This window comes from Mauremys reevesii, linkage group 3, assembly GCF_016161935.1.
Source record: "Mauremys reevesii isolate NIE-2019 linkage group 3, ASM1616193v1, whole genome shotgun sequence".
Taxonomy (NCBI): Eukaryota; Metazoa; Chordata; order Testudines; family Geoemydidae; genus Mauremys; species Mauremys reevesii.
Window position 1 is genome coordinate 151,740,094 of NC_052625.1, and position 27,664 is coordinate 151,767,757.

The 27,664-nt window shown below is 41.0% G+C and overlaps 1 long non-coding RNA gene across 1 annotated transcript; it reads left to right on the forward strand.

Annotated features, from left to right (window-relative positions):
- Positions 1 to 4,205: 4,205 nt before the first annotated feature.
- On the forward strand, positions 4,206 to 17,936 carry LOC120402030. The gene is made up of 3 exons (XR_005596920.1): positions 4,206 to 4,296; positions 16,146 to 16,263; positions 17,367 to 17,936. It is a non-coding gene; the product is annotated as an uncharacterized LOC120402030 (long non-coding RNA).
- The last annotated feature ends 9,728 nt before the right edge of the window (positions 17,937 to 27,664 follow it).

Consider the following 27,664-nt stretch of genomic DNA (forward strand, 5'->3'; position numbering starts at 1 on the left):
ATCAGTGTCTAATTGAAACTGTTTGTTTTAGCCTCACTGATTCCTGGAAAAAAATCTTTATCACGTCAAATGTATATGTATCAACCTTGCAGCAGATGCTTAACTTTTGAGCTCAGTGGCTTGATTGTGTTGATTTTCAGCTTTTGGGACTAGGACTTATTTTAATTCCATTTTAAGGGGGAAATCTTCTGTAACGTTGATTATGAAATTTACACTTCTTGAAACCACTGATCTAAAAGAACTAACAAGAGCTCCGTGATGTTATGAGACGTTATGAATACAATATCTCATTGAAAGGTAACAGGGCCAGAAAGAGTTAATTAACTCACAGACTGACCTGACCCATGGCCGAACTTTAGAGACTGGTTAGGAAGATATATAAGTGAATAGAGTTTTGAAATGCAAGTCTGCATTGTTTGAGATAGAAGGATAGCTGTTTGCTCAGGTCTTGTGATGTAAGCAAACAAGTCTTGTCTATTGCTATAGCTTTAATTCAAAGAACAAAAAAGAAGTATTAACATTTAGGAAATCACTTAAGTGAAATAGTATTATTGTCTATACGGCTCTTTGAAGATTGTGGTAACCTGTATCTGAACTGTTTAATGGATAAATTATCCTGTACTAAGCCATGATGTTTAGGAGAAGGAAAGTTAAGCCTATCATTTTCTCAGGCCAAAAGGCTGCAGGAAATGTATAAAGACCCTGGGACATGATCTTTCTTCATCTCAGATCTGCTTTGGGCTTCAAGAGAGGGAAACCTTAAGCCATAAGGATTGAGATCCCCAGTCACTAACTGGAGTCACCCTGAATATGGACATTGGACTATAACCTATGGAATATATTTAAAAGGACTTTTGGCAACTACAAGCTCATCTCTGCTATGTATCTAAACCTCAAGAATTTAATTCAAGTCTGAATGTATATTGATCTTTTAACCAACACTCTCTTTTCTTTTTTAATAAATTTTAGCTTAGTTAATAAGAATTGGCTATACGCATGTATTTTGGGTAAAATCTAAGTTATAATTCGACCTGGGTGTGTGGCTGATCCTTTGGGATTGGAAGAACCTTTTCTTTTATATAATAAGATAAGATTTTTAGTAATCATCATAATATCCGACATGTGTGTCTGGATGAAGGCCTGAGGCTGGGCTTTAAGGGTACTGCATTGTTTAAACTTCCAAGTAACCAGTGAGGTACTATAGAAGCTGTTTTGTGCTGGCTTGGTAAATCTAAGTATTGGAATATCCACCAGTGTTTGGGGTTTGTTTGCCCTGTTCTGTTTGCAGTTCACCCTGATTAAGTAACCTCAGCTGGCTCCCACGGGCAGCATCATCAGGAGCTCCAATCTTTTTGTTCAGAACCAGGGGCAGCTCCAGGCCCCAGCACACCAAGCGCGTGCTTGGGGTGGCATGCCGCGGGGGGTGCTCTGCTGGTCACCGGGAGGGCAGCAGGCGGCTCCGGTGGACCTCCCGCAGGCGTGCCTGTGGAAGGTCCCGCGGCTTCGGTGGAGCATCCGCAGGGACGTCTGCGGGAGGTCCACCAGAGCCGCGGGACCAGCTACCAGCAGAGCGCCCCTCGCGGCGTGCCGCCGTGCTTGGGGCAGCGAAATGGCTAGAGCCGCCCCTGTTCAGACCCATGGCCAGATTGTGAGTGGATGCTGCATGCATCCTATATGCAAGGAGTAGGGGAGAGGATAATAAATAGCACAACCCCCTACACAATCTCAGTCTTTGCTGTTGTGTTTGATCAGAATTCTGTATAGTCCTGCCTCAGTTAAGACACTGCAATGCTTTGTGTTATATAATGTTAACTTGTTTGCTAAAATGTTCCGTCCCACTCACCAGAATCTCTAACCTCTATAATCAACAGAATGTTCTGCCACATATATTCCACAATAATCTGCCCATAATATTTATGCATTGTGGTGTTTTGCAAACTGCACTTATGGGGTTCAGTAATCCAGTAACATCTGCTTCACACGAGTGTGCCTCCATGGACCTCAACCAGCTGCTTTCTAATTTACACCAGTGTATGTGAATGGAGAGTCAGACCCACTATTTGTTAACATGCAGCTATGAATACAAAAACAACACTCAAATTACCTTCCAATATTCCTGATGTAGTGGAGTGTCTTTCTCAAAAGAGAGTTCCTGCCATGTGAGTGGGGACTGCTGAAAGACATCATTTACCTGTCTATCACTTACATGTATTTTACGACATCCATCATTGCCCCACCCAACATTCTACTGACACAAGCACAAGTTCCATCTGTTGTATTACTGCAGCAGGTGATATTTGGATTTTTTTTAATCTGTCTTCTGCAGTCTTCATTAAGGGTAAAGATAGGCCTGAACTGTATCCCAACTTCCCCAAAGTTTGGATCCACAGTTTGAGTTTATACTCATCTGCGTCTACTGGCCCCAGTTCCAGATCTCCATACTACCAACAGGCCTTCTCTGCTTAAACAAATGAAACGTCCTCCAGAAAGACTTTATTTATGAGCTTTAGATTACTTCATAAGGAAAACTGTCAAGCTCAACTGTTCTGCCATTGCCTTTGGGCTGACTACTCACATGAACCAAGTTATATATAGCATAGGAACAAATAACCTGCTGGGAAGGGCTTGATTCCTGGACCATCCTGCAGAAATGGAGAGGAGGTCTATAGTAAAGTGGTCATCAAAGGGGTTAACTGGATTACTCAGAATATTATGGGTTGGGGCCAGGTTCCCCCCCTTACTTCCTATTTTTTCATAGACTTTAAGGCCAGAAGGGACCATCATGTTCATTTAGTCTGAGCTCCTGAATGGAGTGGGAAGTGTTAAGGAAGCAAGCTTTTCCAAAACATAACCATGACTAGAATGCCAGAGAGAGAGCTGGTCCCAAAAGACCTGGTGTACACCAAAATTTTCAATACTTGCCAACCAACATGGTATCTGAGTACTGTCTTAGATCAAACTGGACCATGGTCTTCTAAAGTGATGCAAGTCATAGGTTGACATCAGGATCAGTTGGCTTGTAGGGTGACACGCAAGCACCAGAGCCTTTGCCCTCAGGAGATGACCACCTGGAGCAGCTGAGGCCAAGAAAGGATGCAGTTTTGATAGGAATGCCTGAAATTGTTGTATCTACAGAACTGAGGGACCAGGAGACTGGGGGAAGTGGGTCTCTGCCATTGGAGGTGTCTCCAATTGCCACAGAGGCCTTGCTCACACTTACAGCAGCATGTAGAGTTCTGGCATTAGACAAGGAGGTATACGCTGCGGTGAAAGCAGGCAGTGTCTACACTTGTCATAGTGGTGTGTAACTACATGCAGCAGTGACAGGCTCCAGCAGGAGGAAGGCAGTGGGAAAAGGCTCACTCAGCAGGAATCTGCTCAAACCTTTCCCCACTGCCTCCCTGCTTCCAGAGCTTTTTCCCACTGCCAGACTGTGGTAGGGAAAGGCTCTGGTGGTGGGGAGGCAGCAGGTCACTCCTCTGCTAAAAATAGCAGTGTAGATGTGGGAGGCACTGCTTGGGCATGCACAGAGCCATGTAGGGGTATATACCATAGGGTTCAGTCATGGAGGGCATTTTGCTCTAATCTATTCACCTAAGACCTGCCTCATCATCTACATTGCTAACCTAACCCATGTTAGCTAGGCATGCAGTGTCTGTACTCTATATGCCATTGTAAGTGTAGATGTACTTAGAGAGGTGCTACCACATCAGAGAGAATAGAGCCCTTGTTTTTTTAAGACTGCTTACAGGGTAGGTAGATAAGGTAATATCTTTTATTGGACCAACTTCTGTTGGTGGAATATACGAAACTGTGAGCTAAACAAAACTCTTCAAACATACATACAGTCTGTAAATTAAGAGGGAACCATGTAGTAATGTGGTCATCAAGGGATTAATAGGGTTACTCAGAGCATTCTGGCTGAAGCCATTCTTCACTCCTCCCTTACCACTGGTGCTGGAACCAGTGAAAGGGGAGTGCAGGAGTTAGGGGAGAAGAGGTGTAGGAATCATCTTTGGCCTTGGCCCTGGAGGCCAGAAATGATACATGGGGGGCATAGGGAACATGTGCCCCCCCCCCCCAGATTTCTCAGGATGCCTCTGGCCAGGATGCCCAGCAGTAAGGAGGCAGCACTTCCCCTGGCAGCTGCACTTTCTGTGTGTGCGGGGAGAAAGGAAGCAGTAGGGTGGTTGGCTGCTGGCTGAGCTCTTCACTGCCCCTGCACATGGGGTTACTTCTCCTTCCCTGCTGCTGGAGTCCAAGCACTGCTGCTTGCTTTGCAGACCGCCTGCTGAGGTGAGTTGGGGGTAGAGGCAGAGGTAAAGCATGGGGTGGTCATATGCCCAGCCCCAGAACCTTTCAATTGTGCCCCCCAACTAGCCACAGTTACTTCTACAAAGATTCCAGCACCCTTGTCCTTACTATCTATTTTAGTTATGTATTCTCCTCCCACTCTGCTTATACAGAGTTGAATAAAGCAGTATGTTCCCAGCCTGCAGTGCTGTAAACAAACAGTATTTCTTGTGTACTGAGTGGTCCTTTTACAAAAGGTTCCCTCTGGCAGCCTCATTCTCTAAGGATTGCCCTTGTTTTATATGCTCCTGTATTAGAGATGCTGCACAGCTGCTTCAGTTATAGTGAATGAGACTCTCAAGGGGCCCAAGTGTTCTCTCTGAGTTAAGTCTCTCAGAGACCTGCATATTAACATCCTTACAAGAGCACTGTGGCTATAAAAACAAAACAACTTTTTCTAAAGGCTTGAAGAAACCCACAGCCAATGGCTGCAGTCATGTTAAATTTGGAGAAGACACTGTACTTACAGAGTGTACAGATGGAGTTTGAAAAAATGTGACCCAAAGAGTATTTATTTTATAATTTTGTACACATATATTGCTGCTAAGTATGTCACTACATTTACCCTTGCTCTGTCACTTTATTAATCTGACCATATGGACTGAGGTCTGGAGACATAAGCATGCTAGCTCTGTGTCAAGTGGCATTTGTATCATTAGTAGAACCTAATCTTAAATGGATTATGTAGGACCATAAAGAAGGGTGGATTCTTGTTAAGCAGTGTACGGTTAAGTACTTAGTTCTTGGTGACTGATAATATGATACTCTTTGTTGTGGACTGTATGATGGGGTTTACAAACCCCATACAGAGCATAGACAGAGTTGGGAGGAGAGTCTCTCCTGTTTACAATCAAGCAGCCTGATCACATCCCCACACAGCTGCCAGAACTGCCAGTCATGGAGGCAGGCACCCACAGCTGCAAACAGTAGAGAAAATAAGACCTGCTATAAAGGGGAGAGCACAGCAAAGGAAAGGGAGGCAGAAAGGCCTGAGATAGGAAAGGGGTGAGGGCCTTGCACCAGGCTGCCTCCAAGAAAACAGTCAGGAGACTCCAACCCCTAAAGTTGAAGGGCTGATGGACTCAATGGGAAGTGTGGCTCCTGGAACTGATCTGATTGAAATCAAACTAAGGAAGGTTAGGAGCAGATGAGACCCCTAGAAAGGCCACACTAAGAAGCAGTGACAGCCTGATAGTATTATCAATGTTCACTATGTAATACACACTGAACTAGTGACTTATATTAGCTCTGTAGGGTGGTTTCTCCTGCTATGTCTTCCAATTTCATATTCCATATTTACTCACCAGCTCATGCACCTCACCCAGCCTTTCAACTCCCCTACTCCCCAGCTGACTAACTCAGAGGGGTAGGAGGAATACCCATGTGGCTAGGGCACCAGACTGGAATTCAGGGCACCTGAGTTTAATTTCAGCCACAGACTTCTGACCTGATACTAAACAATTCATTTAATCTAGTCTCTCATGGTATGTCTACATTTCAAGCTGGGGGTATGATTCCCAGCTCAAGGAGACATAGTTGAGTTGGTGTGCTTAAAACAGTGTAGTAGTGGGGGGAGGGACTGGGCTCCCTCAGTGCATAGCTGTCTGAGACCCCAAGTCTGCACTCAGGGCAGTTAGTTGCTCAGGCTGCCCAAACTTCACTCTCTTTTTAGCACACTCAAACTAGGAATCACAGCTTGAAGTGTAGACATACCCTTAGGTTCCCATCAGTACATTGGGAATAGTATGTCCTTACCTGGCTGAGGTATTGTAAGAAAATAAAAAAAATGATTTTGAGGTGATCAATTATTATGGTGATGAGGGCCATATAAGTATCTAGACAGAGAGTTCTGCAGGGCACCTAAGCACTCTCCAAGCTGCCCCTACTCCTGCAGCCCTGCCTAAAATCCATCTTGCTTTCCTCTTCTACCAGAGTAGGAGTGGAAGCACAGAAACCTGTAACTCTTAGGAGTACTTCAGGAGCACTAAGACAAGGGGTAGAAGTGAGCAGTAGGGACTCCCCTAGGGAATTCCTATGTGATATGCAGCTCTTTTAAGTCTTCACAAGCTCCATAGCTCTGCTTCTGCAGACTTTAGAAAACAGAGGAGCAAGTGGGCTTTCTAAACTCTTCATGTTTCCTTTGGCTCCCCTCCAGTGGAGCTTATAAAGTCCAGAAGATGAACAAGTAGTGGACCTAGGGACCATGCATAGATTAGAAGTTTCACATGGTCCTCCGGAGTTTCCAAAGTCTTCAGGAGTACTGAGGGGACGGGAACAAAGGGAACTTATAAAGTCCAGATGCTACACAGAGACTTGCTGATACGCTGTGGAATTATTCTGATCTATTGCTCTTTAACTGTGTGGGGGTGTTTTGTAGGTACATTGGAACACTGTAGCTTAACCAATGTCTCTAACAAGCTGCTTTGTAGATAGGACATGGCAAAAAAAGAGAAGAATTTTGAAAATATAATTAACACATCTTTTTAAAAACAGCTTGTTAGAATAAACTTGGATTTGGTTAAAAGAATTGGCCCCTAGCCATGGACAACACATGATAAATTTGATGCTAATTTTTTTTTAATGAGGGTTTTAAAAAAGGGGCCAGAATTAAGCTCAGAATGGAAAGCTTGCAGAAATCAGCCTTAAATGTAGAGAGACTACCACTGCTGCTTAATATTAGCCCAGAATGCAATCTGTTGTGTTATGAAGTTAAGGTGGAGAAGAGGATTGGGCAGAGGAGAAGAAATTTTAGGGGAGTTCAGAGATATTCCTCACTAAGAGATTTTTAAGCTCTGGAACTTTGTGCAATGGGGAGTATTCCAAAGGCAAAAAAAACAAGTTCTTCCAAAGTATTTTCATGAGACCCACAAATAAATGATCTGTGGCAAGGATGATTTAATAGTAACCAGAGAAGGGAAGCTCAAGAGTCCCCCACAAGATGTCACTACTGAAGTGGGCAGTCAGATGGTGCCTAGAGTATTAATGGACTGTTACTTTTAACATAATATAGTTCATTTTAGAAAGGACAGTCAATAGCAGATTCAGTCTGAAAAGAAAGCAAAATAGTGTTGTAGGGGTTTTGTTCTTTACATTAAAATTCTGTTCTTAAAAGAAAGAAATACTAAAGATTTGCCAATAGGCCATCAGGGTTCTGTTAGCTTAAATGTGCTACTGGAAAAAATACCACCGAAATATCAATGATATAAAGGAAGTTATGTCTTTGAATCCCACTAACTGCAGGGATGTGATGATGCACGTTTAACACAGGAAATAATAAAAGCCTCCTTTCTGTCTGGCTGGCAACACTACGAGATCTAGCAGTAGCCCAGGCCAAAATTGATTACTTAGTACAGAGGAACACGGATATCTGTAACTGGATTCTGACCACAAACAATGTGAGAAAACGCTATGTCTATACTATTGAAAATAGCTGAACCAGAGAATTGTTAGTTAGCTAAAGAAATACAAGATACTCCGCCAGCATTCTTTTAGGCTTGTTTCTTTCATGTAACAAATGGCTGAAACTGCTAAATGTATTTCAGAAAACACATCAGCACAATATATACGTCATGGGCAGATCCTCAGTTGGTGTAAATTGCCATAGCTCCACTGATTCAATTAAGCTATGACAATTTACACTAGCTGAGGAGCTGTCCCAAATCATATTGATTCTAAGGCACTATAGAAAATCCAAAGACACATAGATGGATAGAATACTTTGAGGACGTTACCTTTTTGTATATACTGCTCTCTCTATTTCTGAGAATCACACATTCTGTGGTTGCAAAATTTGGGGATATTCAGATCCAGGTGGTTGGTTTGGCCTGGTACTCAGACAAACTTCAAAAAGGAAGTTTGAATCCAGATTCCCCCCTTCTCACCCACTCACTCCCCCATCAACCTTCAAATATGGAATATTCATAGCCAGGATTTTGGTTCAGTTTTCTCTGTAGTAGAAATCAGACATTGTTCACTATATAGCCAGGCAGACAAATCAATAGATGACTAGGCAGGGAAGTATTTGCCATGTCTAACTATTAATTAACAATGCATTGACAATTATTCAGACTAAATTCAGATCAGATGCCTGCCATCCAAAGGGTTTTAAATGTACCTAACTATCCTCTTTCAGCAGAAAATGGGAAGTGAGTTGCAACTATTTAAAATAGTAAGGAAATGGTGGCTTTGAGCGTATGGCCCTTCTATGGATTCTGATTTAGAGGCATTGCACAGGAAAACCTTATTAAACTGGAAAACACTCTGAAGAGTTTTTTTCCTAAAGATTGATGACTTTCACATTCAAATTGACATGAGTGGTGCTAGAGGAAGTGAAGATGAAAAATGTAAATATAGATAAGATCAAGATTAGCAAAAAAGCTGTTTTCCTTATTTGGGGAAAATAAACAATAACATTAAATACACACACAGGACTTCTTAGGGCCGATCCTAAGATAGTATATCCTGAGCAGCAACCATTATGTTCAAAGAGAGCCAGATACATCTATTGAAAGAGACATCCTGCCTTCCCCAAAACCACAGAAGAAGGACTGACACATCTTTCTGGTTGCTTTCAGCAGAAGCAACATGCATGCTTCTACTCTGCTACCAAGGGTGTTGCTGCTATTGGTGTCGCTCTTTTTAACAGTCCATGGCCAAAGAGACCAAGAATGCAGGACCTGGTCTGATATGAGCTCTGTGAAATATTTGTGTGGCACATGAAATCTGCTCAAATAAAGCTTGGGTTCAAGATCCCAAACAGTCTGTGAGCCTAGGGAGACACTTGAGAGTTAATGAACACCAAGGGCATGTTTATACGTACAGCACTGCAGTGGCACAGCTGTGCTGCTGCAGCACATCTGGTGAAGACACTCTACACTGATGGGAGAGAGCTCTCCTGTCAGTATAAAAAACCCACCTCTGCGAATGGCAGAAGCTATGTTGACGGACGTGTGCACACAAGCACTTGTGTTGGTGTAACTTATGTCACGTAGGGAGGTGGTATATTCACACATAATTAGGCTGCAGTGTAGACATAGCCTGAGAGTATGCACCCAGAAAGAGGAGATCACCTGGGAGGGTAGGAAGAGTTTCCTAACAGACATTGATACATTACTATTTATCAATAACTTTTTTCTTATGATTCTCTCGCCTGTTTCAAGGCTACATGACAGGGTTCACATCCAAACTAATTTGCAGTAATTTTGATATTAAGATTTTATGGGACACTTTATTAAGAGCTGCATGAAAATCCAGATAGGTAATATCTACTGCATTCCCTTCATCTACCGAGGGCCAGCTTGTGATAGCCTTATTCACACTGAGTATTACCTGACTCCCAACAAGTCCCATCGAATAGGATTATTTATGGGGTAAATAAGGTACCTCTCAAAGTGAAAATGGTTATCACAATCTGACCTTACTTTTGTAATGCTATGATATAAACCAATTAATTTTTCCTGATATGATTTGTTCTTTATAAACGTCTGCTGATTACATTTCACTCTTCCCTTATTCCTAGGTGTTTAAAGATTCTGACATCACTTTAATTATTTTACAAGGAAAGAAATTCTACCTCCTGGAAAGTAATTGTTAGGACTGATCATCTTTTTGTCTTTTAGACTGGTTTGCCCTTTTTCCAGCCTTAAGGAAAACGTCCACTTCTCCAAGATTTAATTATTATTAGCTGTTTCAAAAGGACCCTGCAATCCACCAGCTAGTCTACAAATTGTCTACAGAGTGGCTGACAGTAGTGGTATTATTGGTGAAACTTAACCCTATTAGCTCTTAATGACCAGTCAGTCTCTGCACAATATATTGTTTTTGTGTATAAATTTAGAATAAGTAGAGCTTTTTTTAACTATGGCAAGGGGGGAACAAACAAAAAACAATTACCTTCTTGGGGTTTTTTTTATGATTGTTGTTGTTATTATTATTTATTATTATTTTATGGTGTTGGGAATCAATTTCTAAGTGTACTACAGGGAGTAGGAGCAAAGAGTAATTGAAAAAAATCAGCAGAAAATAATCAGAAAATTCAAGAAATAATTTACAATGAAATTCACCCTAATGCACAAGCCCTTGATATGAGACTGATATGGGACTTCAGCACAGATGGCCTGGTCTGGGCTTTGTTTTATCCCCAATTAACATTTTTTAACTTGCTTTAATACCAAAGCAGCCATATCAAAACTGAACAGTGAAGTTCCCTCCTAAGTACTACTTTAACTCCCACTTAATCACTCAAAATAGGAATGAACTTGTGCATTGGCCTTGTTTGGGTCGTCTTCATGGAGATGTATTTCACCCTCAAAATACTTGTAGATATTAGGTAAGGCGCATGAATAATTTATTTTGTAATGATGGTTTTCCTCATTCAAAATCCTTAAGACATTTGCAATTGACCATGTGCACCCTGAATAGCTAATTTATCTTATTTTCCTCATTTTCAGTTGAAGGCTTTCAGCATTATATTTAAGAGCTGTTGCAAAGAAATTTCTGGAGCAATGATAAACAAAAGTAATACAACCAAGATGCTTATAAAAAAGTTAGTCAAGTACAGATTTCCTGCTGTTTGATTCCAAGAAACTGAAAATCCCTCATGCATTTGTTAAATGCCTATTGATTTTCTGTAAAATCTGTGCATATTCATCCTTTGGGCAAATGGTTTGTTTTCTGCAGGGGACAATGGCTAAAATTTTAAAATGTTCTTTTTGTTTGGAAAAAATAGCATATTAAACACACTAGAATTAAGTGCATATCTGCTTTTGGACTATTTGTATGTTTAGTATAAAACTGAAATGGAATAATATAACTTGAAACTGATTTGCATGCTTGGCAAATTTGTCATGTCATTTCAAAAGCAGGAAATCCAACTATCTACTAATGATCATGGGGTAGTGGGAAAATTTGTGCTAACTAAATATTATCATCCTTTTAGTCACACAAATATTTGAATACATGATTTTTTTTCTTAATTCTCTCTTTTTAATAGACTGTTTACTTTTTGTAGCATGAAATGGTCAAAAGTTTCATGTTATCCCTTTTGACCTGAGCAGCTAGTCAAAGTCTCAGAACCAGGGGATGTCCCAACTAGAAGTAGAAATTGGTGATAGTCAGGTATTTCGTTGACGTCGTTTTGTTCATTTACAAATAATGTACAAAGTTCTGTGTATGTCAATGCAGAGGGGACCAAGAACAAAAGGAACAGTTTGCTAGCTTTGAGCCTCAAAACCTCTTTAGCCAACACCAGACCCAAAAACTCTCTCTGTTTTTCCAGGGTCACAGTGTGCCTCGCTTTTCATGCCTTCTTCCCTTTCTCTGGGTATGTCTACACTTAAAACACTAAAGCGGCACAGCTGAGCTGCTGTAGTGCTTCAGTGTAGACACCACCTTCACTGGCGGGAGGGGTTCTCCCATTGCTGTAGGTAATCCACCAGCCCAAGAGGCAGTAGCTGGATTGATGGAAGGATTCTTCCATCTGCCTAGCACTGTCTATGACAGGGTAAGGTTGTCTTAACTATGTGGCTTGGCTTGGGGGTGTGGATTTTTCATACCCCTGAGCAACATAATTAAGGCAACTGAATTTTGTAGTATAGACCAGGCCTCTGTGTCTCTTCCTGTCTGTGCTCAGTATTTGTGTGTTCTCTCACACTCCCACACATGCCTACCCTAAACAATACTCAGCCCAGAAGCTAATGGGTGATTTCACCCCCCCTCCACCCTATCTTAGGTGGGGTTTAAGTTTATAGTTATGTTAATTGAAGGGTGAGTTCACACCTATCAATCTCAATAGCCAATCACCACAGCACAGGGAAAGTCCAGTGCAAAGCTGAAGAAAGTTTTTTCTGAATGTCCAGAGGGTCCTGCAATGGCTGCTTCTCCTTCTGCCAGCTGGAGTCTCTGGCTTGCTCCTCTCTGCAGCTTGCAGTCTTTCTCCAAGACCATATAGCACTGTATCCGAGGGTGCTAAAGGAGTTGACCGATGTGATTGCAGAGCCATTGGCCATTATCTCTGAAAACTCATGGTGATCAGGGGAGGTCCAGGGTAACTGGAAAAAGGCTACTGTAATGCCCATCTTTAAAAAAGGGGGAAAGGAGGCTCCGGGGAACTACAGACCAGTCAACCTCACCTCAGTCCCTGGAAAAATCATGGAGCAGGTCCTCAAGGAATCAATTTTGAAGCACTTCAAGGAGAGGAAAGTGATCAGGAACATTCAGCATGGATCCACCAAGGACAAGTCATGCCTGACTAACCTAATTTCCTTCTATGATGAGATAACTGGCTCTGTGGATGACGGGAAAGCAGTGGATGTGTTATTCCTTGACTTTAGCAAAGCTTTAGATACAGTCTCCCACAGTATTTGTGCCAGCAAGTTAAAGAAGTATGGGCTGGGTGAATGGATTATAAGGCGGATAGAAAGCTGGCTAGATCATTGGGCTCAACGGGTAGTGATCAATGGCTCCATGTCTAGTTGGCAGCCGGTATCAAGTGGAGTGCCCCAAGGGTCGGTTCTGGGGCTGGTTTTGTTCAATATCTTCATTAATGATCTGGAGGATGGCATGGATTGCACCCTCAGCAAGTTTGCAGATGACATTAAACTGGGAGGAGTGGTAGATATGCTGGGGGGTAGGGATAGGATACAGAAGTACCAAGAAAAACTAGAGGACTGGGCCAAAAGAAATCTGATGAGGTTCAACAAGGACAAGTGTAGAGTCCTGCACTTAGGATGGAAGAATCTCATGCACTTCTACAGACTAGGGACCAAGTGGCTAGGCAGCAGTTCAGAAGAAAAGGACCATGGGGTAACAGTAGATGAGAAGCTGGATATGAGTCAACAGTGTGCCTTTGTTGCCAAGAAGGCTAATGGTAGTTGGGGCTGTATAAGTAGGAGCATTGCCTGCAGATCAAGGGACGTGATCATTCCCCTCTATTCGGCATTGGTGAGGCCTCATCTGGAATACTGTGTCCAGTTTTGGGCCCCACACTACAAGAAGAATGTGGAAAAATTGGAAAGAGACCAGCAGAGGGCAAGAAAAATGATTAAGGGGCTGTAGAAATAAGATTTATGAGGAGAGGCTGAGGGAACCGGGGTTATTTGGTCTGCAGAAGGGAAGAATGAGGAGGGATTTGATAGCTGCTTTCAACTACTTGAAAGGGGGTTCGAAAGACGATGGACCTAGACTGTTCTCAGTGGTGGTAGATGACAAAACAAGGAACAATGATCTCAAGTTGCAGTGCAGGAGTTTTAGGTTGGATATGAGGAAAAACTTTTTCACTAGGAGGGTGGCAAAGCACTGGAATGGGTTACCTAGGGAGGTGGTGGAATCTCCTTCTTTACGGCAGGTCTACACTAAGGGCGGGGGTCGAACTAGGGTACGCAAGTTCAGCTACGTGAATAGCGTAGCTGAACTCGAAGTACCCTAGTTCGAACTACTTACCCGTCCAGACGCCGCGGGATCGAAGTCCGCGGCTCCAAAGTCGACTCCGCCACCGTCGTTTGCAGTGGTGGAGTACCGGAGTCGACCGGAGCGCGCAGGGAGTTCAAACTATCGCGTCCAGATTAGACGCGATAGTTCGAACTCCGAGAAGTCGAACTCACCGCGTCGACCCGGCAGGTAAGTGTAGACTAGCCCTTAGAGGGTTTTTAAGGTCAGGTTGAGAAAGCCCTGGCTGGGATGATTTAGTTGGGGATTGGTCCTGCTTTGAGCAGGAGGTTGGACTAGATGACCTCCTGATATTCTATGATAGCTGGGGGAGCAGGGTAGGTGAGGGCAGAGGCACCACCTGGGTCCCAATGGCCTCTATATATCTGGGAGGAGGAAAGGATGCTCACATTTGAATAGGGGGTGCAAAAGGAAGGTATCAATTTAGGCCCAGTCCTGAAATTGGGATCTGCATGAGCACAACAAGCTGCCCACATGGACCCACGTCCAAAACTGGACCTTAGTGGGTGCAACTTGCATTTGCAGAAAAGGAGATGCCCTTCTGAGAAGTAGGCTGTAATGTACCGATTAGCATGTTGTTACTGAACACACATGCACAAGAGCGCTACACATGTACAAGAGCAACTGTGGGCACAGGTTTGCAAATGGAAAATTAGAGATGACTCAAAGAAATACTCATCCAGTGTTTGCCTGTCTTCTCAGCAGCCTGTAAGAATCTTCCAAACATTTTCCAAATTGGGTGCCTAAAATTAGGCACCTAAATCCAAATGTAGGCTTGTAAAAAGTGGCTTGATTTTAAGATCTGTTGCAAACCCACAACTCACTGGTCCTCAACCTCTGCAGAACCCCTAGAATCCATCCACAGGAAGTCTGTGCTTCTGCATGGGTTCTCAGCTTCACTGTCCCACAACCCCAACCACATATATCTCTTTTGGCTCCTGGGAGTGTAACTCTAATTGAACATGCAGCCAGGCCTTCCCCCAGTGGTACATTCCCAGAACCTCTTTTTAAAGTGGGTTTCTTCAGTACAAAGGGACCTCCAGACTGTATTTAAGCTTTAGTAGAATCAACTATGGTTGCTGAGTGGGAGGGAAGATATGTATTCCTATCTATGCAGACTATGGTCCCAGGCTGGACTGCGTAAAGGTCTTTTCACAGAGTCTGAGGAAGGGAAGGCTGGTATCACAGAGGTGGTTAGCAACCCCCTCTCTGTACACCCTTATAGATATCAGATGGCCCAGATCTGTGCATGGAATTTTCCCTTAGGAGATCAGACACAAAATAATTTCACTGAGGCTAATGGAGTTACTGTGGATTTATGTTGGTTTAAATGAGAATACAACTCAACCCACATTTTTTTGGAAAGCAGAGTAAACTTTATTTAATAAAATACAGGCACAATTGACACGAATATCTAAATATACTACATATCTTTCAAAGGTATCACCATTCCTTTTACTTCTCTCTTCCTGTATTTTCCAGAGTTCATCATCCTCTGTAAATTTATGAAATTTTGATGAAATCACCTTCTTAGGAGAACTCTGATGTCATCAATTGTGTTTGAAATGTTTCCAGCAATATTTTCAAACTATTACATAAAAGGGACTTTTTAAAATATTCCAGTATTATTTTTAGAAACATAAGAGATGGTTATTGCTATAAGATGTGTTTTTTTCTTGGAAGCCCAGTGTGGCATAAAGCAAAAGCTTGATATAGCTCCAGTTAATCAATGTACCTGAAATAATGAAGCAAAACTCTGGTTATGAATTATGAAGCATAGAGAAAAGCTCAAGTGGCTGGCAAAAAGAAAGACTTTTGGCTGGTCCAATTTGTATTAATTTTAGTGTGATAAATTACTTGTGCAGCAGAGCTAACTAGCAAGGTTTCCAAATGTTTTGTTACATTACTTATTTAAAGACATATATGAGTTGCTATTTTGGGCATGTATAATTCAATAAATTCATGATATTCAAAACTTCTAGGACAGTTACAGCATAGCTAAATAAGAAACATAATATGCAGAACAGGCCACAGATGAGATTAAATAAGCATATGTTAATATCGGGGAAGAGGCTGCTTTAACACACAATTTTTTGTACCTTCTTTTATCTCGTCAGTGTGTAATGTTACACCTCCTTTAACTCCCGGGTGCTTCAGTAGGTCATTATCCCATTGCCAGAAATCCTCATTTTTCAAAGTGGGCAAAGCCTCAGGTTCCTGTTTGAGTCCTCACTAGTCTTGGGAGACCATGTAGCCTCAATATGTAAAAGTTCTTTCATTTGCCTCTAGCTTGATAGGAATTTTGTCCCTTCCTCCCAGTAGAGGACCTGACCACAGTGATCTTACAGTTGCAGGCTGGATTACTATAACCAAACCCACTGAGTCTGAAGCTGACTATTGAGGCTATGCACATGCTCCAGCTGCTACAGAATGAGCCACAGAGAATGTGAGCAGCCACATTCTCAAGTAAGTACATGAGGCTCATGCTCGAGTTCCTCCATTTGTTCTCAGTTGGCTTCTGATGCCAGCTTAAGATTTTGGTCCTAATTTTCAAAGCAATTCATCAAGCCCCAGCTATATCATAGAATCATAGGAAAGTAGGGCTGGAAGGGATCTTGAGAAGTTATCGAGTCCAGCCCCCTGTGCTGAGTCAGGAACAAGTAAACCTAGACAGTCCCAGACAGGTGTTTGTCCAACTTCTTCAAAACTTCCAGTCATGGGGAGTCCACAACCTCACTTGGAAGCCTATTCCAAAAGCTTAACTACCTGTATAGTTTGAAAGCTTTTCCTAATATTTAACAAAATCTCCCTTGCTGCAGATTAAGTCCATTCCATCTTGTCCTACCTTCAGTGGACATGGAGAACAATTGATCAGAGTCAGATTTATAACAGCCATTTGAAGACTATCAGTCCCCCCACCTCAATCTTCTTTTCTCCAGGTTAAACATCCCCGGGTTTTTTTTAACCTTTCCTCATAGGTCAGGTTTTCTAAACCTTGCATCATTTTTGTTGCTCTCCTCTGGACTTTCTTCAGTTTGTCCACATCTTTCCTAAAGTGTGGCACCCAAAACTGGACAGAGTACTCCAGCTTAGCCTCACCAGTGACAATAGAGAGGGACAATTACCTCCTGTGTCTTACATACTATATTCTTGTTAATACTTCCCAGAACATTAACCTTTTCCACAACTACATCACATTGTTGACTCATAATCAATTTGTGATCCACTGTAACCCCCAGATTATTTTCATCAATACTATCACCTAGCCAATTATCTCCTATTTTTTAGTTGCACATTTGATTTTTCTTTCCTAAGTGTTATAATTTGCACTTGTCTTTATTGAATTTCATCTTTTTTTAATTCAGACCAACTCTCCAATTTGTCAGTCATATTAAATCATAATATTGTCCTCCAAAGTGCTTGCAATCCTCCCATCTTGGTGTCATCTGCAAATTTTACAAGCATACTCTCCACCCCTGTATGTAAGTCATTAGTGAAACTATCTAATAGTACCAGACCCAGGGCTGACCACTGTGTGATCCCACTAATACATCTTCCCATTTTGACAGAGAACCATTGATAAATACTCAAAGACCAAAATTTGATATATGGACCCTTCCTGACAGCTGTGCTTCTCTGGGACAATGCAGATCACAAAGCCAGGATGAAGCATGTTAGATCTGGGGACAATGCTGTGATCCAGCAATGGAACAACCTTCCCTAGGAGATCAGGTGAATCCAGAGTCTGAACATCTTTAGAAAATGCTGCAAAACCATCTCTATGAAAACCTCCCTCCATCATAAGAATGACACTAGCAATACTGACTCCCTCTTCAATCCAAGATAATCCTACCAACCAAAAGAGATGATTGTAGTAAAATATAATCATTCAAAAGCATATTTCCTATCCAAAGCAGAGTTTTATCCTAAAAAAGGTGGAAATGTCAGAGACTCCATGAAATCCACTAAGGACTTCTCTATTGCTATTGAGTTTCATGGAAGGTGCTTAGCTAACACGGTGATGGGTGGCAATATAAAAACCTTAGATAGTAGGTCTGAAGGAGTCCAGGAAGGATCCAACTTACACCATCTTATACATCACTTCTGAAGCTGTCCCCATATATCTACTGGTGCTTTAAATTCTCCACCAACTATTTATGGACATATTAATGCCATACCCAGTACCTGTGTATATTCTAATGGAGAATGATACCTTATCAGCTTCTTGTATTCTTATCTGTATAAAACATTTCCATCATTAAAACTTGAAAAATAGTATACAATAACATTATTTGGCGTAGTGCTATAGCATAATTCCCAGAAATACCAGAATGCCACTGCCAACTGGTCACACCTACAAGAATTGGTCAGATTCTGTAAAGGCGGATAGAGGTAATGCCATTCCTGTTCATCTCCAACAATAAAACCAAATCCAAATGGTTACTCTCCCTCTTAACAATTAAACAAATAATAGTAAGAAAACAATGTTTTTATCAACTGTAGCATTTAATTCCAGGTCATCTTTTTAGCTATGATTTGGGTGAGCTTTGGCAGTTGCCAGAAACTTGACTGTTCCAATACAAAGCTGTCATTTAAAAGTAATATTACATTTTCCTTCACAGGCAACAAACACATCCTGATTGTGTTTCTTCTTGGATCTGCAGTATATTATTGGTGAATGTGAGCTTTAACATGTGGTTTGTGAGAGTCTTCTGGCAAAAGGAACCGAAACTGAACAGCCTTCCCTCAGTTTAGTTTAACTGACCAAACACTGTGTGATTTACCTTATTAGGCAAGATGGTTGACAGTGAATTCAACATCAGCATTCCAAATGAATGTAGTTAGCCACTAACTTGCTTATGGAAATTACAATATTTTGGAAGATGAACATTTCATTTCCAATCCAAATGTCACTGGTCCCTGATTGTAACTTATGGGCTTGAATCTTGGAAGATCAGTGTCATGCAATACTAATGGCTATTTGCCTTTTTTGTTTTTTTAACAGCTCATTTTCATTTGTAACTGAAAAACAATTATTCTGCCAAAGACTTCACAATAAGGATCAACATGAAGTTCACGTTTATATCTATGTAAAGGGGACCTGATAGATCAAAACTATTAGAACAGAAACATATATTTAAAATACAGTCTCCTGCAGCACGATTCACGTATTCTGAGACAAATCCTGGAGTCCTCAACTACTCCTTACTCAGTTAAAAATCCTGTGGAAAGGAACATGAGTTATGCCTCTGTATGGACTCAGCGAAAACTGAGGGTGAAAACCACTCTAGTGTACAAAGCCTATGCAAAGCTCTGTGCATAGCTTATATAAGCTTTCTGTGGGGGTTAAGTAAAGCAGAGGGTTTTGTGCAGCCTGTTTGTAATGGGTGACTGTCACCCAGCCTAGGGGCATAACTGGGTCTCATGTGGCACGTAGGCTTCAACATGGGGTGAATTGCACCTTGACTGAGGCTTTCTAGAAAAATAGGTGAGTTGTGAAATACTTTGAAAAACAGGTCAGTAACCATAAAAATAGGTCAATTGTGTAATATCTTTAAGGTAATAATTACTATCAAACATAAAATTAGGTGTCATGTATACTGAATGTGACACTATATAATACAGTGCTGACTAAAACTGTAATATGTACTCTACAGGGAATATAGTTTTGCACACATGGGACTTAGTTGTACCCTCATTCAACACATGCATGGCCATGAAGAGTTAAATGCTTGTTGCTCAGATACTGTGGATATGAGTGTGATATAAGAACCTGGGGTTGAAATTATAGCACGATTGACGTCAATGGCAAAACTTGCACTGAAAACAGAGACAGAATTTCATCCTGAGATGGCTAATAGACAAGACAAACATGTATTACTTTTTTCTCTTTCACATGCTCATTCCATGTCAGTTATCAACCAACTTGGAAAATATTGCTGCTTGTCCTGGACTGGAAAATTTAAACATCCTAAGTAATGTGCACAATATAGAAATAAGCATGAAGGTTGATGAGGAAACTGGAAATAATTGCATACAGAACATTTATTGTGAAGATTAGAGTTAGTCTAAACGTTGTCATGAAGAACCAAAAATGCTGGTAAAGGGTTAATAATGAAACAAATTATTTATTCTGTTTCCATAATATAATAAAAATAATAATAAGAATATACTTCAGTTGTTTGTAGTTTATGCCCCAAAGTTGTGTTTTTTGTTTACTCTTCATTTTTTAAATCATCTGATGCACCAATAGCATCTAACATTTTTCAGATCTTAGAGGAATGCATTCAGCACTGACAAATATAGTTTAAAACAATATGAATCCTCAAATTATATTTAGAATTGTAAAGTAAATCAAGAATGAAGGAGTACATACCTTGTATAGGAAGTTATATAGTCTCAATCTTAATTAACAGCCGATACAAAAATGATTCTCCTATTTCAATAAATATTCTATTCCATCAATATATTGTATAACTCAAAATAGCTAACCAGAACCACATGTGAAGAGTTACAAAAGGATCTCACTAAACTGGGTATTTAAGTGCAAAGTAATGCACATTGGAAAAAATAATCCCAACTATATGTATAAAATTATGGAGTCTAAATTAGCTGTTACCATGCAAGAAAGAGATCTTGGAGTTATTGCAGTTAGTTCTCTGAAACCCATCTGCTTCATGTGAAGTGGCAGTCGAAAAAGTTAACAGAATGTTAGGAACCATTAGGAGAGGGATAGATAATAAAATAGAAAATATCAGAATGGTATGCCCACACCTTGAAAATTGTGTGCAATTCTGGTCACCCATGTCAAAAAAGATATATTAGAGTTGCAAAAGGTACGGAAAAGGGCAACAAAAATGATTAAAGGTATGGAACAGCTTCCATAGGAAGTTAAGAAGATTGGGAATCTTCAGCTTAGAAAAGTGAACAGGGTAATAGGGAAGTGTTGTTAGCCCCTTCACAAGAATCATAGCCATGCAGTTAAATTAATATGCAGCAGGTTTCAAACAAATATAAGGAAGTCCTTCTTCACACAACACACAGTCAATCTGTGGAACTCCTTGCCAGGGGATGTTGTGAAGGCCAAAAATATAACTTGGTTAAATAAAAATTTAACTCCATGGAGGAAAGGTCCATCAATGGCTATTAGCCAGGCTGGTCAGTGATGCAATCCCATGCTCTGGGTGTCCCAAACCCTCCAACTGCCAGAAGCTGAGACTGGATGTCAGGAGGTGGATGACTCACGCAATAAATTGCCTTGTTCTGTTCATTCCCTCTGAAGCATCTGGCAATGGTCACTGTTTGAAGACAGGATACTGGGCAAGATGGACAGTTGCTCTAATCCAATATGGCCATTCTTATGTTCTTATTATTGTTTTAAAATATTTTAATATAACAAAGGTATCTTAAAGCTCAGCTTTGCACTGCCCTGATTCTGCTGCTGCTGTGTGGAGGACCAGTCCCTGGGGATGGCTGCAATATGCACTGGCTTCTAATATGAACAAGAAGGAATAAGCATGGCATAGGGGCACCCTGTTTGCACCTCTCGTCCTTAGGCCACACACAGCACAGAAGGAGGTATTATAAAAGCTTCTGAGTTGGCTCAATGGTAACAGAATATCACCTGGGTACAGTGGTGACCCTTCTATGAATGGAAGATTGTGCATGTAGGAACTGATCCAAAGCCTACTGAAATCAGTGGCAGTCTTTCTATTGACTTTAATGGGCTTTGTATTAAAACCTTTGTGCTGAGCAAAGATCTGGCCTGTAGTCCAGTTTTTAAAAATTGCAGTTTGAGAAGATCTAATTTATGATAACTCAGATAGGTAACTCAGGAGACATCAGGAAAATTCTGAATACCTACACTGATAGAAAATGTTCTCTTCAAGTAAAGATAATTCTGTGTTTTTAAGAAAGAAATGAAGAAAGAAAGATAAATAATATCCATTATTTGAAACAGATGTTTGACCCCATAAATAGAGCTTTTTGGAAAATTTTGTTTTTATTTTGTTTTAGTTTTTGTTTTTGTCAAAGAAAATTTTGACTTTTTTTGACAGTTTTGGCCCGAAATCCAAAAAGATTTTGGAACAAAAATATTTTGGTCTTTTGCTAAAAAGGCTTTGGGTTTCTGATGAAGTAAAAAACGTCCATGTAAACCTTAGACTTTCTGCAAAAGTTTTCATTTAGACAATAGCCCAATTTCCTGATGAAAAATAGTTTCAACAGAATTTTTCTGATGAGCCCTAGATACAAGTAACTTTCTAAAATATCTTGAGAATGGAATTGAAAAGCATCAATAGGATCCAACACCACAGCTCACTTTTTCATCCTCAATACCTGATCCATTTATAATATAATGCATTTATCTAGCACTTATCTAATAATACTTTGCAAAACTCATTATCATTATTAACTCCACTTTACAGAGGCATAGAAAGGGTAAGTAGTATTCAGGTATCTTGAATCACAGCTCCACGCTCAGTTCGTTGTACCACAGTTGGTCCTTTCGGTTCATTTCCTCAGAGGTAGCTCTAGAATTGTTCTCCATAAATTCTAGTTTGCTTTGTAACAACATGCTTCCCTTAAAATTAATATTAGAACCTGCCTTCTAAGGCTGGCCTACACAGAGATACTGAGGATAGAGCTCAATCCTGCAAACATATACTACCTACTTTCTATCTGTGACAATCAAAAGTATATACCACTGTTGAGTGTCATGCCTATCCTAAAGGGGTTCTGGTCACAACACCCAGTATCAGTTAAGGCAAAGGCACCAGGATTTCTATTGCAGAAATGTCCTTGTATAAAAAGTAATCACAGAAGATTAGGGTTGGAAGAGACCTCAGGAGGTCATCTAGTCCAACCTCTGCTCCAAGCAGGACCAACTTCAATTAAATCATCTCCGCGAGGGCTTTGTCAAGCCAGGCCTTTAAAACCTCTAAGGATGGAGATTCCACCACCTCCCTAGGTAACCCAATTCCAGTGCTTCACCACCCTCCTAGTGAAATCTTTTTTCCTCATATCCAATCTAGACCTCCCCCACTGCAACTTGAGACCATTGCTCCTTGTTCTGTCATCTAATCTGTGATTACTTTTCAATTCCATTCCAAAGAGGAAACAGGGTTATTGCTTCATTTTAAATTAGGTTTTTAAGATTTACATGTATAATTCTTCTACCATACTGCTATGTGTGAGTGTGTGTATATATATCTATCTGTCATCCCCTGTGACTCTTTTGAGTTCTTGGAGAAATCAAGACAAAGTGTTCTTTATGCAGCTTAGCTCCTGTGTTCAGGTGGCAAATGTCTGTACAAAATGAGAATATATTTGGGAACATGTCCTAATTCCCAGTTTATAATACCCTTGTGCTATTGAGTTGTACTAAGAGCTCAGGCATTTTCAGAAAAAAAATCAAGCAAAATATTTTAGAATAGTTTTCGTGGGTTGTTGTAGCAATGCATGTAAAATGCATGTTTTGTGCATGATTGCTAGTGCACAATACCTATTTTACAATAGACTCATTTCAATACAGCATGTGCTTTGAAAGCTACAGTATTTCTGCCACAATTTTATTTTAGGAGTTGTGATGGGATATGTATACAGAGGCGCAAATTGAGCCCTCAGATGTATACATACAATATACACAAACAACTTCCAGCAAAGTCCATAGAATTGTGTGCATGTGTCTGAGGGCAGAATTTGGCTTGCTCACAATATCTGGGAAATAATCATAGTCCATATGTTTTATATCTGAAAAACCTTGACTTTGATAGATCCCATAGGCATATCTAACCCTTACCTCTGTGGCTGCTGTTCTCTACTGCAGCCCTACTGTTGAAGGGGGGCTGGATGCTGAGAGTGGTGGTGGGGTGTGCACAAACTCCAGATATGAAGCCCTGCTCCACACAACTTCCTTCCTTAGCAGGAGGTTGGGGATCTGCCACTGCATGGATCCTACCAGCATGCCTCTCCAGGGGGCAGTACGAGGGAAGATTCTTCTCCTGGTACACCCCTGCTCAGAGCTTGGTCCACGTACTCAGGCTTGATGTTGGGTTGAGGACTTGGCACACAGAGTTTGGGCCTGCTCCAGTTGAAATCTACTCTACTGAAGTCAATGGAGCTGTGCTCATTTACACCAAGTCAATGGGTCTATGACACTTTACACCAGCTAAGGATCTGGCCCATGGGTATTTAAATCACATAAATTCATATAGAACAAGGGAAGATATCGAAGGACTGTATATGTGTCTTTCTTTCATTTGTGGTGAATGTGGTACACCAAGTATTGTGGTGAATGTTATACACTTTCTACCCACAGTTATATCAAAAGAACTAATCCTAACTTGCAAAATGTTTGCTATCCCAATCCTGATATTCTCCTTATCCATGTTTTCAAAACTTGCCAACTTACAGGGTGTTTTTTTGACAGAGACATAGCTCCACTTAGGACTGAGATGAGATCACCAAAGACACTTCCATTTGTGACATAAGTAGAAAAACTAATTTATGTCATCTTTAGGACCACAAGTGAAATCCAGTACTATATCTTAAGTACAATGTATGTGGTCTCTGGGAATGGGTACTGCTATTTATATCATATAAGTATCACAAACAAGTCCATGTAACTGACTTTCCAGTTTCCTCTGAGAAGAGGACAGAACTTTCTTCTGCAGCATAACACAATATTTAAAATGCATTATTGCATATTGTGCAGAGGCCATTTATTATTTCTGGTCTAGCAAAAGTGGTGGGGTTTATTCTGGGCATGTGGTGGAATCATTTTTTATCCCCAACTGTTGCATTTTTATTTTAAATTCTTGCATTTCTGTGCATTTTAGAATTTGTTTCTTCTTGTTGATTGCTTAACTTTGGTCTGAATGAATTGCACGAACTTTGCAAAATGTTGCACATTCTCTGCTGCACTGTGGAACTTATCTTGTGCTCTTGTTGGAGAGCTTACATAGAAAGTACATGGTAGAACTAGTGTGCATAGAAGGTGTGGAATAGTTTCTGGAATTTTTGGTGTATGCATATTGTGGAGTTAATTTTGCATGTGTATACACTGTAGTTAGTTGTAGCCATGTCAGTTCCAGGATATTAGCAAGACAAGGTGGGTGAGGAAATATCTTGTTTGAACCAACTTCTGTTGGTGAGAGAAATAAGCTTTTGAGCCACACAGAGCTCTTCTTCAGGTCTGGGAAAGGTACTCCAGGTGTCACAGATAAGTGTAACAGATTGTTTAGCATAAGTAGTTAGCACATATGCTACGGGACCATTCAAGGTAGAGTGGCCTGTTAATACCTCTACAGTCATAGGAGAAAAAGAGGGGTTTAGTGGGTTACAGAATGTTGTAATAAACCATAAATCCAGTGTCTCTGTCTAATCCATGATTTTTAATGTTTTGCAGAATTATGAATTTACGCTCCCAGGATTGTCTTTTGAAAAAGTTGCGCAGGTTTATTTTGGGGACAAGGACTGATAGGTCAGATATAGAGTGACTGCTTTGTGAAAAGTGTTCACCCACAGGTGATATGGTGTTTTTGTCTTTTATCATTTTTCTGTGTGAGTTCATTTGATTGTGTTCATAGTGATTATTTGGTTCCACCCACACAGTTGTTATCAGCACATATAGTGCACTGGATAAGGTACAGTATGTGTTGGAGCCATGGATCTTGAAATGTGTATTGTGTTACCAGATTTAGTTGGTGTTGGTCCTGCTTTGAGCAGGGGATTGGACTAGATGACCTCCTGAGGACTCCTCCAACCCTAATATTCTATGATTCTATGATTTGCCCATTACTTTGGGATATGCTCATTTATTAGAGTTACTCTTTTAGGGGCAGGGGTTTTCTGTACTTCTATCAATCCACTGCTTGTGTCACTTATGTTTTCATATGGAGTTCTACTTTTCCCTTCTGCAAGTTCCCTCCCAATGGAGCGATCCTGCAGGACCTAGGTTCCCCAGGGCTGGCACCTCCAGCCCCAGAATCAGATGAACACACACATGGAGATGCCTCCCTGTCCCATCTTTGATGCAAATGAGGCTAGGTGAGTTGCCTTAATCCTGTCACCCTTGTCTGGAGGGGTTTAGATGTGTCTTGCTGCCTTTTCATTGCTTTTTGTAAGTCTTTCTTCTGATCAGTTTTGATTCAAGGAGAGGCTGGTGGGTGGGTTGTCCTTCGTCAGGGCCGGCTCCAGACCCCAGCGCGCCAAGCGCGCTCTTGGGGCGGCATTTTGCCGGCAGGGTGGCAGGCGGCTCCGGCGGACCTCCCGCAGGCATGACTGTGGAGGGGCCGCTGGTCCCGCAGCTTCGGTGGACCTCCCACAGGCATGTCTGCAAGAGGTCCCCCGGAGCCGCAGGACTGGCGACCGCCAGACCGCGTCCCGCGGCGCGCCGCCCTGCTTGGGGCAGCTGGATTCCTAGAGCCGCCCCTGTCCTTCGTGAGTCAAATGGTCTGGGTACTGCACCTGGTTCCCCAAGAACACAGAGCTGACAGGTAAAAATTGTAGGGGGAGGGGGTTGATTATTATATCAGTGGAGATAGATCTGCAAGTTTTGCATTTATTGATCTGGCAGGGTCTGGATCTGCTTTGAGTTGGTGTGTCCTGATCTGTGAAGATCTTACTTCTGATGATGAGCTTAGAGCGATGATTCTATATCTGACCTACCTCTGGATTTATGGTTTATTACAAGCTGAAACCCCCTCTTTTTGTCCTATAGCTGCAGAGGTGTTTGGCCACTCTACCTTGAATGGCCCCTTAGAATATGTGCTAGTTACCTATGCTAAACAGTCTGTTCCACCTTGCACAGTACCTTTCCCAGACCGGAAGAAGAGCTCTGTGTGGCTCAAAAACTTGTCTCTGTCACCGACAGAAGTTGGTCCAATAAAGGTATTACCTCACCCACCTTATTACTGAATTTGTTAGTTTGTGCTTCAGCATCAATACTACAAGTTTTCTTATCGACTATAAGAACTATTTTTTGTCTGAATGCAGAAGAAAAGGTGCTGTTTCAATCTGTTAGTATAAGGGTAAATAAAGGACGCAAATTGGAAGAGAGATACATTAAGTAGAAAATGGTTGATAAGTTTAGTGTGAATTTGTGAGCACAGATAATATTTCCAGGACTTTTTTTTTTTAAACCCAGCCACATAACTGGGTAGGGAAAATCCCTTTGTTCTACCTGAATTAGACTCTTACATTGTATTTATAAAATATTTCTTTGTTTAAATTTACAATTTCATACTTAACGCACTTCATGCTTAAAATGCATTCACCTAGGTTCAAATGACTTCAGCCACTTGATTCTCAGTCACAAATAGAAAAGGCAACAGTGACACTAAAATCCTGAAAAACAGCTTATTAAATGGATTGAAATTAAAGCTAACCTATTAAGCCAAGACACAGTTCTGCAGCATTGGCCTTTAATTGCAAGCTATTTGTCTTCTTTTTTATTGTTTCTCTATTTTTATCTGATAAAATTGCAAGCTATTCGTCTTCTTTTTTATTGTTTCTCTATTTTTATCTGATAAATAAACTTAATGAATAATGAGGGCATTTTAATTCAAAGCTTTAATGAGAAAACAATAAGGGAACATGGATGCTGAGTGAGATCTGTAATTGAAAAAATATTGAGTAGCTTATAATTAAATGACTGGTTTATTTTAAATTCTCAGAAAATGATTCAGATCTGGCTTTACGCAGTGCAACTTCCTTGACTTTACTAGAGTTACTCCTGATTTATGCTGGTATAAGCAAGATCAGAATCAAGCCCAAATTGTATTGAAAAACAGCTACTGCTGCTGCTTGGATGAATGTCAGCTGTATTGGAATTCTGATCTACTGCTTCATCCAAGGGCCCCAGAAA